We start from the raw sequence: 16795 nt of genomic DNA, 5'->3' as shown, positions 1-16795 counted from the left end.
GAAGGCACTACATATATGCGCATCATTTATGATAAGAAGGAATATAACTTTACGGACATAGTTACAAAACGGGTTCACACATTGTAACTGACAATTAAATTTGGCATGACACTCCATCTTCAAAGTTAGGTAAAGGAACGGAAAAGATAAGGTTATAGTTATAATTAATACAATATGTACACAAGAATGTGCATTTAAAATGTTACATACAGTTGAGGTCTGTGTAAATATGCATTTGGTGAAAAATAGTCATTGTAGTCCCAAAAAAGTTGTCAGCATTGTGCAAAACATACAACAGCATTTTTGCTTTAGAATAAGAAGATACGTACCACGCAATACATAAAATTTTATTATAGAAAAAGATGCTGAGCACAGGGGTGAACGAATTAATCAGATAGATAGATAGATACTTTATTCATCCCCTGAGGGAAATTCACATTTCCAGCAGCATCCCTGAGCCGGGAACAGTAAAATAATAAAGCCAAAAGAATACAATATACAAATACCCAGTGTGATGTGCAAATGCCCACTTTAGCATGTTATATAGAGTTACTAAACAGTGCTACACAGAACACATAATGCAATAAGATTCGGTAATGTCCAATGTAGGTGGTGTTGTTTAATGTGGGCCTTGACTCTGCTGGGTGGAGTTAGAAAGTAATCCAAGTGTTGCAAGGCACTGATGAAGTAAGCAAAATAAATAAACAAATAAATAAATCACAAAGGTAGCGAAAATAACACGGAAGCTGCTGGAGCGGCTGCCATTCGTGACGGCGCCGGAAGTAACATTATCAGATACATTTTTCCACAATTGGGTCTGAATTAAACCTCTAGGGTTTAATCCAGCCATTCATGTGCAGTAAACCAAAATAGAACAAGAGATGAGATGGCAAAAGGTTACAATAATTTAAATCCTACTGCAGAAATTTTATGAAATTACTAGAAAACGGAATATAGAGCTTGAAAAATAGGACATAGTATATGGTACGGCTATAATTCTAAAAAGACCAACTACAGAAATTCTGCAAGAATACTGCTACAAAACTACAACAGCATTAATACTAGCGCTACTAAAGAAATCCTGCAAAAAATAGCCTCAGGTGTACTGCAACCAACTTCGAAAATACTACAGAATCTTATTTAGTAAATATTATAAGATACTACTGCAGGAATGGTTGAGCTAAGTGCAGACCGGACCAGAATTCAATCGCGTAACGACCAGTTACTTTATTTAGCAAAATTGTCCAACACCCAGGGACAAAACAAAACAAAAACAGGCTTACAGGCAAACAGGAACTCAAACTTGGAATACTCATAAAACAGGCTTTTACTCAGAACGGGCAAGCCCTTAAGAAGGACACATGCAAATTAGACGGTCGCCACAGCGACCATGCTGGACATGGCAGAAATACTACATACGTGCACAACTACAATAACACAGTTGTACCTCTACTTATACGTTTAATTGGTTCTAGCAGTAAATATGGAATGATGAAACTATTGTAAATCGAAACACATTATCAATTTGAATCAATTGGATTGAAACGGGATTAGTCCGTTCCGAAAGAAAACGAACCTTGTTGAGTCAACTGCAATTGCCCTGAAGGTATGCTGGTGTTCAGTAGGGGTTCGTACATAAACAAAATCTAAAATTCCATGTTTTAAAACTAACAATATAAATGTGTTAGAATAGCCAAGCCCAAGTCCGGACATAAATAGTGTTTGTGGAAAGATCTGAAAAATGGTGTATCCAAACGATCACCGTCGTACCTTTGGGAACTGGGGAGCGGTTTTGTAAGGAACAATGGAAAAAATAACAAGGAACAAACGCTAATATTTCAGTTTGATGTGCAACCATTACACAAAATAAATAAACAGGAATTAAATATAATGAAATACAACATCATAATTGTAAATGAGAAAAATTGGATGTGTCCCCAGGCCGTGACGACAAAAGTTTGCCCACCATTGACTTAAAACTATTGTTTTTGGGACGATAGACTGGTGGTTAATTGCGCTTTTAATGACTGATTTTTTTTAGGTTCTTTTAAGAAGCAGAATGTTGGAAAAAATTTTAAGCTGATTGTAGGCGATGATGAAATAGGTTGGTAAATTCTCTATAGAGCGTGACGTCTCGTTTGGTTTCATGTTATAGTCGTCATAGTTCCATTCCACTCCTTGTAGTTATTAGTATCGATACGACGACACACACACACACACACACATACTGCTGTCGTCTTAATAAAACTGAATCGTCTCTGCGCGGCACAACACAGTAGCCACGATCACACTCTCAGTCCACTCTTGGCGCCCATTCTCAGTCATCCCTCTCCTCAGAGCGCCCTAAGCCTTGCTTCCTTGATTGAGTAGAAGGACGTGTATAAATAGTGCAATTTGCGATAGAAGACAAGTTTGAATTACTGAAATTCCGGGTATCATGGGATGAGTCAGAGAAACGTGCAACCAGTCGGAGTGCCGACGGACTACCAGAAACCAAATATGTTAACGACAGTACAGACTAAAGTTAATAATATACTAAATAATAATACTAAATAATAATAATAGGCTAAACCTTAATGTGACGATACAGGCAAGAAAGGTTCCGACACACCAAAAGTCCAGAAAAACCTAAGCCCACGGCGACAGCACTAAAGAGTGAGGTTACAACGCCGACAGCCAAAAATGAGTGCACGGCCAGTACGTAAAATTCGGGAAATTGTGTAGAAGAGGAAAACCGTAACCCCAACTCGGTAGTTGTGTAGGCGCATGGTCTCAATGTGCACTGACTTAATTTGACTAAACAACTTAAATTTTTGTGGGCCATTTGTCTTGTCATATGTTTTATGTTTGTTCAATGTTGTAAATGTTTGTATACTTTCCTGTATTCTCTTTTTTCTTGTCTTATGTTTGTTTGTACTAGCTTTTAAGCGGCCCACGTAACTGAAAAGGAAAAATAGAAAAATACGAAGGAAAATTGCCGCGGACAAGAGCGCGTGCGTTTTTAACAAAGAAGAAAAAGGAAGCGAATTTAAGTGCACAATGCAACGACAGAAACGTTTTGTTATCAACAGTAAGACCGTTTAAAAAATGTTGTTTTTGGGTGGAACCGAGAGCACATCGCGTCAGGAATCGAAAATGTTCGTTTTTTGGGAAATCAGTGTTTGACGCTAAGGGTGTACAACATAACGCCTACGGGCCTAAGGGGTTCCAATAAATATTTTTCACGGTCCAAATTTTTTCTGTTTTTTCAATTGGAAAACGATAAATTCAGAAGTGGTAAGTTTGGAAAAGTTATGTTTGAGTTATTTCAGATTCATAGAGGTAATGCCAGAACCACACCATAGAAAGATGGAATAGTGACGGAAAGTGAATAAAAATGTTTCGTTTTCAGTTAAAAATTGGAAAATAAAGGAATGTGAAGACGAGGAAAAATCCAATTGAGTGAATTAAATGGAGTAATTTGAAAATGAAAAGCATTGTTGTACGAGAATAGTGAAAAAGCGTGAGTAAATACTTTTATTTTCATTGAATATGGAGGAAATATTCATTGAATGGAATACAAATGAGTAAGATGAATCGTTGTAGATCAATGCACGTCATTTTCAAATTAAGTAGGTGAAGCTAAAATAGTAGATTTAATTGGTTTGGAAAAAATAAATAAATAAATTGAAGGATTAAGTGAGTAATTATATGTCAATTTCCCATTAAACTAGTGGGCTAAAAAGCATGTGTTAGAGGGAGTAGGAGAAGGGAAAATTATGTAGAAAATGGATGAAGTTACAAATACAGAAAGATAAAAGTTAGTAAAAGGAAAAAATAAAAAAAAGGGGAAAAGGTAATTGAATGAAATATCTTTGTTGACAATTGGCCGCAGTAAAGAGAACATATATTCCGGGTGGACGGGTATAGCTAAATAACATCGGACAACCGAGGGTAATTGCAGAGTAATTTATAGCTAGCAATGAAATTAAGTCTGGATTAGAATCGGTGTTTATCTGGATAACTCAGAATAAGAACGCAAAATGGATTAACTACATTTATTACAACCAACAACGTTTATTAATTACATTAACGAGGCCTTTAGTTCAGTAGGAGAGCAATTACATGTGACATCTAGGATGGCCTGGCAGAATCATCAGGCCCTCGATTTTCTCTTAGCCAGTAAAGGAGGCGTGGGTCATATGATAAAGGAGGAAGGCTGTACGTATATACCTTTAAATACATCCGAAGCAGGAAGCCTCACAAAAGCACTGACAAAGATTCGTGAGTTGAGCAATGAAGTGACAGTAAATACTGAAAAGAACAGTATCTCTTTTGATTGGTTCTCGTATACATTTGGGTACTGGGGTAGTATGTTAGCGAAGGGGGGAAATTTTCGTGCTAACTGTCGTAATAATTATGTGTTTGTTGTGTTTCTGCGCCATACCTATTCTTAAAAGAGTAATTCTTAAGACTTTTGGAGAACAAATGACAGTAGTGGCTAATACTAGGGTGGCAAGAAGCTCAATGAGCACAGTTAGTGATTAAATATCAGAGCCTATTCCTTAGTGAGGAAGAACAGATGACTCAACTAAATTCAACGCCTTGAATTTTATTTGGCAACGTTAATAGTCAGTCTACATTACATTAAATAATGGAGCATCTGCGGAAAGAGACACATATGATGATCTGAACTGAATACGATATCAATTGGCACTATTGTTAAACACGCAACACACTGTAGAGCACTAGGAATAACAGCAACAAATATATTGGTTTCTGATTGTGATTTTTTTGTTGGTATGTCACACTGCCGGGGAACAAGCTGCTGCCTGGGATGGTCATCGTCGCTTCCAGGTTTTTGGCTGCATGGAAACTGAGCGTGATGCCTGCTGGGATAACACTCACTCCAACATCTGACTTCACGCCACCCGTTGACGAATACGACAGTGCATGGTCTTCAAATTATTCACAGGGGTCAGGCCAAAGGCCGATGTATATGCTGTATCACTATCCAGTCATGCACTCATCTTGAAATGTATCGACGACTGTTACCAAAATTTGTTATCACTTATCAGTTTAATTATTCATTTACCTTTATCACGTACCGATCAACCGTCGACGGTCCACGTGTATAATACAGTATGTACGGATAAAGATAAATGAAGGGGGGGTTAGTGCATAGGTCAGATGTTTGGAGTGTTAGGGGTTTTTTCTTTTTTATTTAATGAAAAATGAACAATGAGAGTTAGAGTAATCACAGCAGGCTGACCGCCAGAATTTTATTTTATTTTTCGATTCGCGTAAACTCTGTCCTGTATTGATATCTATGATTGGTAATAATTTGCCACTACTCTGTTTTCCTTTTCAATTTTAATTTCCATTCAAAGGAAAAAAAAAAAAAAAAAGGGGGGATTATGTTGTGGCAAATACACTTGCATTTGCATTCGCACACATGTAGAAATTTAGGAGGACTTTGCTTGTGGGTAAAAGGTTGCGTAACCTTGAAGATACCGTTGCCAGACGGCGTGCAAGGAACAGTCACGTACTCATTCGAGATACGGGACCGCCTTTTGGGGTGTATTCAATCAAGCGTAAACGTCACTACTGCTTTAAAACCATTGTCTTGTAAACAGCTCGCTGAGAGAACCTTCGTTGCAATAAAGGTCTCTTCCTCCAACGCTGGCTTCTGTTTATCTGTTCCCTTATCTTACTTATCTATCGAACCGACAAATTCTCCAATGTTGAATTCCTCAACAGTTGTCTTACTCCAAGCTGTATAGGCTCGAAAGCCTACTACCAATTAAGCATATCAGGTGATGTGCATCTCTGTAATGAGAAGGGGTGTGATCTAATGACATCAACACCCTATATCAGGTGTGCATAATTATTAGGCAACTTCCTTTCCTTTGGCAAAATGGGTCAGAAGAGGGACTTGACAGGCTCTGAAAAGTCAAAAATAGTGAGATATCTTGCAGAGGGATGCAGCACTCTTAAAATTGCCAAGCTTCTGAAGCGTGATCATTGAACAATCAAGCGTTACATTCAAAATAGTCAACAGGGTCGCAAGAAGCGTGCAGAAAAACCAAGGCGCAAAATAACTGCCCGTGAACTGAGAAAAGTCAAGCGTACAACTGCCAAGATGCCACTTGCCACCAGTTTTGCCATATTTCAGAGCTGCAACATCACTGGAGTGCCCAAAAGCACAAGGTGTGCAATACTCAGAGACATGGCCAAGGTAAGAAAGGCTGAAAAACGACCACCACTGAACAAGACACACAAACTGAAACGTCAAGACTCGGCCAAGAAAATTTTTTCTAAAGTTTTATGGACTGATGAAATGAGAGTGAGTCTTGATGGGCCAGATGGATGGGCCCGTGGCTGGATCGGTAAAGGGCAGAGAGCTCCAGTCCGCCTCAGACGCCAGCAAGGTGGAGGTGGGGTACTGGTATGGGCTGGTATCCTCAAAGATGAGCTTGTGGGGCCTTTTCGGGTTGAGGATGGACTCAAGCTCAACTCCCAGTCCTACTGCCAGTTTCTGGAAGACACCTTCTTCAAGCAGTGGTACAGGAAGAAGTCCGCATCCTTCAAGAAAAACATGATTTTCATGCAGGACAACGCTCCATCACACGCATCCAAGTACTCCACAGCGTGGCTGGCAAGAAAGGGTCTAAAAGAAGAAAAACTAATGACATGGCCTCCTTGTTCACCTGATCTGAACCCCATAGAGAACCTGTGGTCCCTCATCAAATGTGAGATTTACAAGGAGGGAAAACAGTACACCTCTCTGAACAGTGTCTGGGAGGCTGTGGTCGCTGCTGCACGCAATGTTGATCGTGAACAGATCAAAGCACTGACAGAATCCATGGATGGCAGGCTTTTGAGTGTCCTTGCAAAGAAAGGTGGCTATATTGGTCACTGATTTGTTTTTGTTTTGTTTTTGAATGTCAGAAATGTATATTTGTGAATGTTGAGATGTTATATTGGTTTCCCTGATGAAAATAAATAATTGAAATGGGTATAGATTTGTTTTTTGTTAAGTTGCCTAATAATTATGCACAGTAATAGTCACCTGCACACACAGATATCCTCCTAAAATAGCTAAACTAAAAAAGCCCCACTCCAACTTCCAAAATATTCAGCTTTGATATTAAGAGACTTTTGGGTTCATTAAGAACATGGTTGTTGTTCAATAATAAAATTAATCCTCAAAAATACAACTTGCCAAATAATTCTGCACTCCCTGTAGATCGGCGGGCGTTGTTTTCGAACGGCTGGATGTATTTCCAATGGTAGCTGCATTGACGCAAGAACGCCACCGGAGGGCACTCATTAAATTGGCGGATGTTCATTTCGAACAGCTCATTGTATTTCCAATGGTAGCTGCATTGCCAAAAAAAGCGACCGGAGGGCACTCATTAAATCGGCGGCCGTTCATTTCCAACGGCTGGATGATTTCCAATGGTAGCTGCATTGCCGCAAGAACGCCACCGGAGGGCACTCATTAAATCGGCAGCCGTTCATTTCCAACGGCTCATTGTATTTCCAATGGTAGCTGCATTGCTGCAAAAACGCCACCGGAGACACTCATTAAATCGGCTGCCATTCATTTCGAACGGCACGATGTATTTCCAATGGTAGCTGCATTGCCGCAAAAAGCGACCGGAGGGCACTCATTAAATCGGCGGCTGTTAATTTCCAACAGCTCGATGTATTTCCAATGGTAGCTGCATTGCCCAAAAAGGCCACCGGAGGGCACTCATTAAATCGGCGGCCGTTCATTTCGAATGATTGGATGCATGTCCAATGGTAGCTGCATTGCCGCAAAAACGCCACCAAGGCACTCATTAAATTGGTGGCGGTTAATTTCTAACGGCTCAATGTATTTTGAAAGGTAGCTGCATTCCCCCAAAAATGCAACCGGTGTGCATCATTAAATTGGTAGACGTTCATTTCGAACGGCAGGATGTATTTCCAATGGTAGCTGCATTGCCGCAAGAACGCCACCGGAGGGCACTCATTGAATTGGCGGCCGTTCATTTCCAACGGCTCATTGTATTTCGAATGGTAGTTGCATTGCTGCAAAAACGCCACCAGAGACACTCATTAAATCGAATGCCGTTCATTTACAACGGCTCGATGTATTTCCAATGGTAGCTGCATTGCCGCAAAAACGCCATCGGAGGGCACTCATTAAATCGGCGGCTGTTCATTTTCAACGGCTCATTGTATTTCCAATGGTAGCTGCGTTGCCACAAAAAACGCCACCGGAGACACTCATTAAATCGAATGCCGTTCATTTACAACGGCTCATTGTATTTCCAATGGTAGCTGCATTGCCCCGAAAACGCCACCGGAGGGCACTCATCAAATCGGCGGCTGTTCATTTCGAACGGCTTGACGTATTTCCAATGGTAGCTTCATTGCCCCAAAAACGCTACCGGAGGGCAATCATTAAATCGGCGGCGGTTCATTTCGAACGGCTGGATGTATTTCCAATGGTTGCTGCATTTCCGCAAAAAACGCCACCGGAGGGCACTTATTAAATCAGTGGCTGTTCATTTCAAACGGCTGGATGTAATTCCAATGGTAGCTGCATTGCCGCAAATACGCCACCGAGGACACTCAAATAATCGGCAGCCGTTCATTTCCAACGGCACAAAGTATTTCCAATGGTAGTTGCATTGCCCGAAAAACGCCACCGGAGAGCACTTATTAAATCGGCAGCCGTTCATTTCAAACGGCTGGATGTATTTCCGATGGTAGCTCCATTGCCGCAAAAACTTCACCGGAGACACTCATTAAATCGGCTGCCGTTCATTTCCAACGGCTGGATGTATTTCCAATGGTAGCTGCATTTCCGCAAAAAACCCACAGGAGGGTACTTATTAAATCGGTGGCTGTTCATTTCAAACGGCTCGATGTATTTCCGATGGTACCTGCATTGCCGCAAATACGCCACCCAGGGCACTCATTTAATCGGCGGCCGTTCATTTCCAACGGCACGAAGTATTTCCAATGGTAGCTCCATTGCCGCAAAAACGCCACGGAGGGCACTCATTTAAATTGGCGGCCGTTCATTTCGAATGTTTGGATGTATTTCCAATGGTAGCTGCATTGCCCTAAAAACGCCACCGGAGGGTTCTTAATAAATCAGTGGCTGTTCATTTCAAAGGGCTCAATGTATTTCCGATGGTAGCTGCATTGCCGCAAATACGCCACCCAGGGCACTCATTAAATCAGCTGCCGTTCATTTACAACGGCTCGATGTATTTCCAATGGTAGCTGCATTGCCGCAAAAACGCCATCGGAGGGCACTCATTAAATCAAATGCCGTTCATTTCCAACGGCTCGATGTATTTCCATTGGTAGCAGCATTGCCGCAATAACGCCACCGGAGGGCACTCATTAAATCGGCGGCCGTTCATTTCCAACGGCTGGATGTATTTCCAATGGTAGCTGCATTGCCGCAAGAACGCCACCGGAGGGCACTCATTAAATCGGCGGCTGTTCATTTCGAACAGCTTGACGTATTTCCAATGGGAGCTTCATTGCCCCAAAAACGCCACCGGAGGGCACTCATTAAATCGGCGGCGGTTAATTTCGAACGGCTCGATGTATTTCCAATGGCAGCTGCATTGCAGCAAAAACGCCACCGGAGGGAACTGATTAAATCGACGGCCGTTCATTTCCAACGGCTCATTGTATTTCCAATGGTAGCTGCATTGCCGCAAAAACGCCACTGGAGACACTCATTAAATCGGCTGCCGTTCGTTTCCAACGGCTGGATGTATTTCCAATGGTAGCTGCATTGCCGTAAAAACGCCACCGAGGGCACTCATTTAATCGGCGGTCATTCATTTCCAACTTCACGAAGTTTTTCAAATGGTGGTTGCATTGCCCCAAAAACGCCACCGGAGGGCACTCATTAAATTGGCGGCCATTCATTTCCAACGGCTCATTGTATTTCCAATGGTAGCTGCATTAACACAAAAACGCCACCGGAGACACTCATTCAATCGGCTGCCGTTCATTTCCAACGGCTGGATGTATTTCCAATGGTAGCTGCATTGCCGCTAAAACGCCACCGGAGGGCACTCATTTAATTGGCGGCCGTTCATTTCTAACGGCTCGATGTATTTCCATTGGTAGCTGCATTGCCGCAATAACGCCACCGGAGGGCACTCATTAAATCGGCGGCTGTTCATTTCGAACGGCTGGATGTATTTCCAATGGTAGCTGCATTGCCGCAAGAACGCCACCGGAGGGCACTCATTAAATCGGCAGCCGTTCATTTCCAACGGCTCATTGTATTTCCAATGGTAGCTGCATTGCTGCAAAAACGCCACCGGAGACACTCATTAAATCGGCTGCCATTCATTTCCAACGGCACGATGTATTTCCAATGGTAGCTGCATTGCCGCAAAAAGCGACCGGAGGGCACTCATTAAATCGGCGGCTGTTAATTTCCAACAGCTCGATGTATTTCCAATGGTAGCTGCATTGCCCAAAAAGGCCACCGGAGGGCATTCATTAAATCGGCGGCCGTTCATTTCGAATGATTGGATGCATGTCCAACGGTAGCTGCATTGCCGCAAAAACGCCACCAAGGCACTCATTAAATTGGTGGCGGTTCATTTCTAACGGCTCAATGTATTTTGAAAGTTAGCTGCATTCCCCCAAAAATGCAACCGGTGTGCATCATTAAATTGGTAGACGTTCATTTCGAACGGCAGGATGTATTTCCAATGGTAGCTGCATTGCCGCAAGAACGCCACCGGAGGGCACTCATTGAATTGGCGGCCGTTCATTTCCAACGGCTCATTGTATTTCGAATGGTAGTTGCATTGCTGCAAAAACGCCACCGGAGACACTCATTAAATCGGCTGCCGTTCATTTACAACAGCTCGATGTATTTCCAATGGTAGCTGCATTGCCGCAAAAACGCCATCGGATGGCACTCATTAAATCGAATGCCGTTCATTTACAACGGCTCGATGTATTTTCATTGGTAGCTGCATTGCCGCAAGAACGCCACCGGAGGGCACTCATTAAATCGGCGGCTGTTCATTTTCAACGGCTCATTGTATTTCCAATGGTAGCTGCATTGCCACAAAAAACGCCACCGGAGACACTCATTTAATCGTTTGCCGTTCATTTCCAACGGCTGGATGTATTTCCAATGGTAGCTGCATTGCCCCGAAAACGCCACCGGAGGGCACTCATCAAATCGGCGGCTGTTCATTTCGAACAGCTTGACGTATTTCCAATGGGAGCTTCATTGCCCCAAAAACGCCACCGGAGGGCACTCATTAAATCAGCGGCGGTTAATTTCGAACGGCTCGATGTATTTCCAATGGTAGCTGCATTGCCCCAAAACGCCACTGGAGGGAACTCATTAAAATCGGCGGGCGTTCATTTCTAACGGCTCGATGTATTTCCAATGGCAGCTGCATTGCCCCAAAACGCCACTGGAGGGAACTCATTAAAATCGGCGGGCGTTCATTTCCAACGGCTGGATGTATTTCCAATGGTAGCTGCATTGCCCCGAAAACGCCACCGGAGGGCACTCATCAAATCGGCGGCTGTTCATTTCGAACAGCTTGACGTATTTCCAATGGGAGCTTCATTGCCCCAAAAACGCCACCGGAGGGCACTCATTAAATCAGCGGCGGTTAATTTCGAACGGCTCGATGTATTTCCAATGGTAGCTGCATTGCCCCAAAACGCCACTGGAGGGAACTCATTAAAATCGGCGGGCGTTCATTTCTAACGGCTCGATGTATTTCCAATGGCAGCTGCATTGCAGCAAAAACGCCACCGGAGGGAACTGATTAAATCGACGGCCGTTCATTTCCAACGGCTCATTGTATTTCCAATGGTAGCTGCATTGCCGCAAAAACGCCACTGGAGACACTCATTAAATCGGCTGCCGTTCGTTTCCAACGGCTGGATGTATTTCCAATGGTAGCTGCATTGCCGTAAAAACGCCACCGAGGGCACTCATTTAATCGGCGGTCATTCATTTCCAACTTCACGAAGTTTTTCAAATGGTGGTTGCATTGCCCCAAAAACGCCACCGGAGGGCACTCATTAAATTGGCGGCCATTCATTTCCAACGGCTCATTGTATTTCCAATGGTAGCTGCATTAACACAAAAACGCCACCGGAAACACTCATTCAATCGGCTGCCGTTCATTTCCAACGGCTGGATGTATTTCCAATGGTAGCTGCATTGCCGCTAAAACGCCACCGGAGGGCACTCATTTAATTGGCGGCCGTTCATTTCTAACGGCTCGATGTATTTCCAATGGTAGCTGCATTGCCGTAAAAACGCCACCGAGGGCACTCATTTAATCGGCGGTCATTCATTTCCAACTTCACGAAGTTTTTCAAATGGTGGTTGCATTGCCCCAAAAACGCCACCGGAGGGCACTCATTAAATTGGCGGCCATTCATTTCCAACGGCTCATTGTATTTCCAATGGTAGCTGCATTGCCGCAAGAACGCCACCGGAGGGCACTCATTAAATCGGCGGCTGTTCATTTCGAACAGCTTGACGTATTTCCAATGGGAGCTTCATTGCCCCAAAAACGCCACCGGAGGGCACTCATTAAATCGGCGGCGGTTAATTTCGAACGGCTCGATGTATTTCCAATGGTAGCTGCATTGCCCCAAAACGCCACTGGAGAGAACTCATTAAATTGGCGGGCGTTCATTTCTAACGGCTCGATGTATTTCCAATGGCAGCTGCATTGCAGCAAAAACGCCACCGGAGGGAACTGATTAAATCGACGGCCGTTCATTTCCAACGGCTCATTGTATTTCCAATGGTAGCTGCATTGCCGCAAAAACGCCACTGGAGACACTCATTAAATCGGCTGCCGTTGGTTTCCAACGGCTGGATGTATTTCCAATGGTAGCTGCATTGCCATGAAAACGCCACCGAGGGCACTCATTTAATCGGCGGTCATTCATTTCCAACTTCACGAAGTTTTTCAAATGGTGGTTGCATTGCCGCAAAAACGCCACCGGAGGGCACTCATTAAATTGGCGGCCATTCATTTCCAACGACTCATTGTATTTCCAATGGTAGCTGCATTAACACAAAAACGACACCGGAGACACTCATTCAATCGGCTGCCGTTCATTTCCAACGGCTGGATGTATTTCCAATGGTAGCTGCATTGCCGCTAAAACGCCACCGGAGGGCACTCATTTAATTGGCGGCCGTTCATTTCTAACGGCTCAATGTATTTTTAAAGGTACATGCATTGCCCCAAAAACGCAACCGGAGTGCACTCATTAAATCGGTGGGTGTTCATTTCGAACGGCTGGATGTATTCCAATGGAAGCTGCATTGCCGCAAGAACACCACCGGAGGGCACTCAGTAAATTGGCGGCCGTTCATTTCCAAAGGCTAAACGTATTTTTAAAGGTAGCTAGATTGCCCCAAAAACGCAACCGAAGTGCACTCATTAAATCGGTGAGCGTTAATTTCGAACGGCTGCATGTATTTCCAATGGTAGATGCATTGCCGCAAGAACGCCACCGGAGGGCACTCATTGAATCGGCGGCCGTTCATTTCCAACGGCTGGATGTATTTCCAATAGTCGCTGCATTGTCGCAAGAACGCCACCGGAGGGCACTCATTAAATCGGCGACTGTTAATTTCCAACGGCTCGATGTATTTCCAATAGTAGCTGCATTGCCGCAAAAACGCCACCGGAGGGTACTCATTAAATCGGCGGCCGTTCATTTCGAATGGTTGGATGTATGTCCAATGGTAGCTGCATTGCCGCAAGAACGCCACTGAAGGGCACTCATTAAATTGGCGGCCGTTCATTTCTAACGGCTCAATGTATTTTTAAAGGTAGCTGCATTCCCCCGAAAATGCAACCGGTGTGCACTCATTAAATTGGCAGGCGATCATTTCGAATGGCTGGATGTATTTCCAATGGTAGCTGCATTGCTGCAAAAATGCCACTGGAGTGCACAACTTTAAATCGGCAGCCGTTCATTTCCAACGGCTGGATGTATTTCCACTGGTAGTTGCATTGCCGCAAAAACGCCACCGGAGGGCACTCATTTAATCGGCGGCCGTTAATTTCTAACTGCTCGATGTATTTCCAATAGTAGCTGCATTGCCGCAAAAACGCCACCGGAGGGAACTCATTAAATCGGCGGCCGTTCATTTCGAATGGTTGGATGTATGTCCAATGGTAGCTGCATTGCCGCAAGAACGCCACTGAAGGGCACTCATTAAATCGGCGGCAGTTCATTTCGAACGGCTTGACGTATTTCCAATGGTAGCTACATTGCCTCAAAAATGCGCCTGGAGGGCACTAATTAAATCGGCGGGCCTTCAATTTGAACGGCTGTATGTATGGCCAATGGTAGATGCAATGGCGCAAAAAGCGACCGGAGGGCATTCATTAAATCGGCGGCCGTTCATTTCCAACGGCTGGACTTATTTCCAATGGTAGCTGCATTGGCGCAAGAACGCCACCGGAGGGCACCCATTAAATCGGCGGCTGTTCATTTCGAACAGCTTGACGTATTTCCAATAGTAGCTTCATTGCCCCAAAAACGCTACCGGAGGGCACTCAAACGGCGGAATGTATTTCCAATGGTAGCTGCATTGCCGCAAAAACGCCACGGGAGACACTCATTAAATCGGCTGCCGTTCATTTCCAACGGCTCGATGTATTTCCAATGGTAGCTGCATTGCCGCAAAAACGCCATCGGAGGGCACTCATTAAATCGAATGCCGTTCATTTCCAACGGCTCCATGTATTTCCATTGGTAGCTGCATTGCCGCAAGAACGCCACCGGAGGGCACTCATTAAATCGGCGTCTGTTCATTTCGAACTGCTTGATGTATTTCCAATGGTAGCTTCAGTGCCCCAAAAACGCTACCAGAGGACACTCATTAAATCGGCGGCGGTTCATTTCGAACGGCTGGATGTATTTCCAATGGTAGCTGCATTGCCGCAAAAACGCCACTGGAGAAACTCATTAAATCGGCTGCCGTTCATTTCCAACGGCTTATTGTATTTCCAATGGCAGCTGCATTGCCGCAAAAACGCCACCGGAGGCACTCATTAAATCGGCTGCCGTTCATTTCCAACAGCTGGATGTATTTCCAATGGTAGCTGCATTGCCCCAAAAACGCCACCGGAGGGCACTCATCAAATCGGCGGCTGTTCATTTCGAACAGCTTGACGTATTTCCAATGGTAGCTTCATTGCCCCAAAAACGCTACCGGAGGGCACTCATTTAATTGGCGGCCGTTCATTTCCAACGGCTGGACTTATTTCCAATGGTAGCTGCATTGGCGCAAGAACGCCACCGGAGGGCACCCATTAAATCGGCGGCTGTTCATTTCGAACAGCTTGACGTATTTCCAATAGTAGCTTCATTGCCCCAAAAACGCTACCGGAGGGCACTCAAACGGCGGAATGTATTTCCAATGGTAGCTGCATTGCCGCAAAAACGCCACGGGAGACACTCATTAAATCGGCTGCCGTTCATTTCCAACGGCTCGATGTATTTCCAATGGTAGCTGCATTGCCGCAAAAACGCCATCGGAGGGCACTCATTAAATCGAATGCCGTTCATTTCCAACGGCTCCATGTATTTCCATTGGTAGCTGCATTGCCGCAAGAACGCCACCGGAGGGCACTCATTAAATCGGCGTCTGTTCATTTCGAACTGCTTGATGTATTTCCAATGGTAGCTTCAGTGCCCCAAAAACGCTACCAGAGGACACTCATTAAATCGGCGGCGGTTCATTTCGAACGGCTGGATGTATTTCCAATGGTAGCTGCATTGCCGCAAAAACGCCACTGGAGAAACTCATTAAATCGGCTGCCGTTCATTTCCAACGGCTTATTGTATTTCCAATGGCAGCTGCATTGCCGCAAAAACGCCACCGGAGGCACTCATTAAATCGGCTGCCGTTCATTTCCAACAGCTGGATGTATTTCCAATGGTAGCTGCATTGCCCCAAAAACGCCACCGGAGGGCACTCATCAAATCGGCGGCTGTTCATTTCGAACAGCTTGACGTATTTCCAATGGTAGCTTCATTGCCCCAAAAACGCTACCGGAGGGCACTCATTTAATTGGCGGCCGTTCATTTCTAACGGCTCAATGTATTTTTAAAGGTAGCTGCATTGCCCCAAAAACACAACCGGAGTGCACTCATTAAATCGGTGGGTGTTCATTTCGAACGGCTGTATGTATGGCCAATGGTAGATGCAATGGCGCAAAAAGCGACCGGAGGGCATTCATTAAATCGGCGGCCGTTCATTTCCAACGGCTGGACTTATTTCCAATGGTAGCTGCATTGGCGCAAGAACGCCACCGGAGGGCACCCATTAAATCGGCGGCTGTTCATTTCGAACAGCTTGACGTATTTCCAATAGTAGCTTCATTGCCCCAAAAACGCTACCGGAGGGCACTCAAACGGCGGATTGTATTTCCAATGGTAGCTGCATTGCCGCAAAAACGCCACGGGAGATACTCATTAAATCGGCTGCCGTTCATTTCCAACGGCTCGATGTATTTCCAATGGTAGCTGCATTGCCGCAAAAACGCCATCGGAGGGCACTCATTAAATCGAATGCCGTTCATTTCCAACGGCTCCATGTATTTCCATTGGTAGCTGCATTGCCGCAAGAACGCCACCGGAGGGCACTCATTAAATCGGCGTCTGTTCATTTCGAACTGCTTGATGTATTTCCAATGGTAGCTTCAGTGCCCCAAAAACGCTACCAGAGGACACTCATTAAATCGGCGGCGGTTCATTTCGA

Source organism: Urocampus carinirostris, unplaced genomic scaffold (genome assembly GCF_059441175.1).
Source record: "Urocampus carinirostris isolate Australia breed hairy pipefish unplaced genomic scaffold, RoL_Ucar_1.0 HiC_scaffold_31, whole genome shotgun sequence".
NCBI lineage: Eukaryota > Metazoa > Chordata > Actinopteri > Syngnathiformes > Syngnathidae > Urocampus > Urocampus carinirostris.
The sequence above is the reverse complement of the archived record's forward strand: the minus strand, read 5'-3'. Positions refer to the sequence as shown.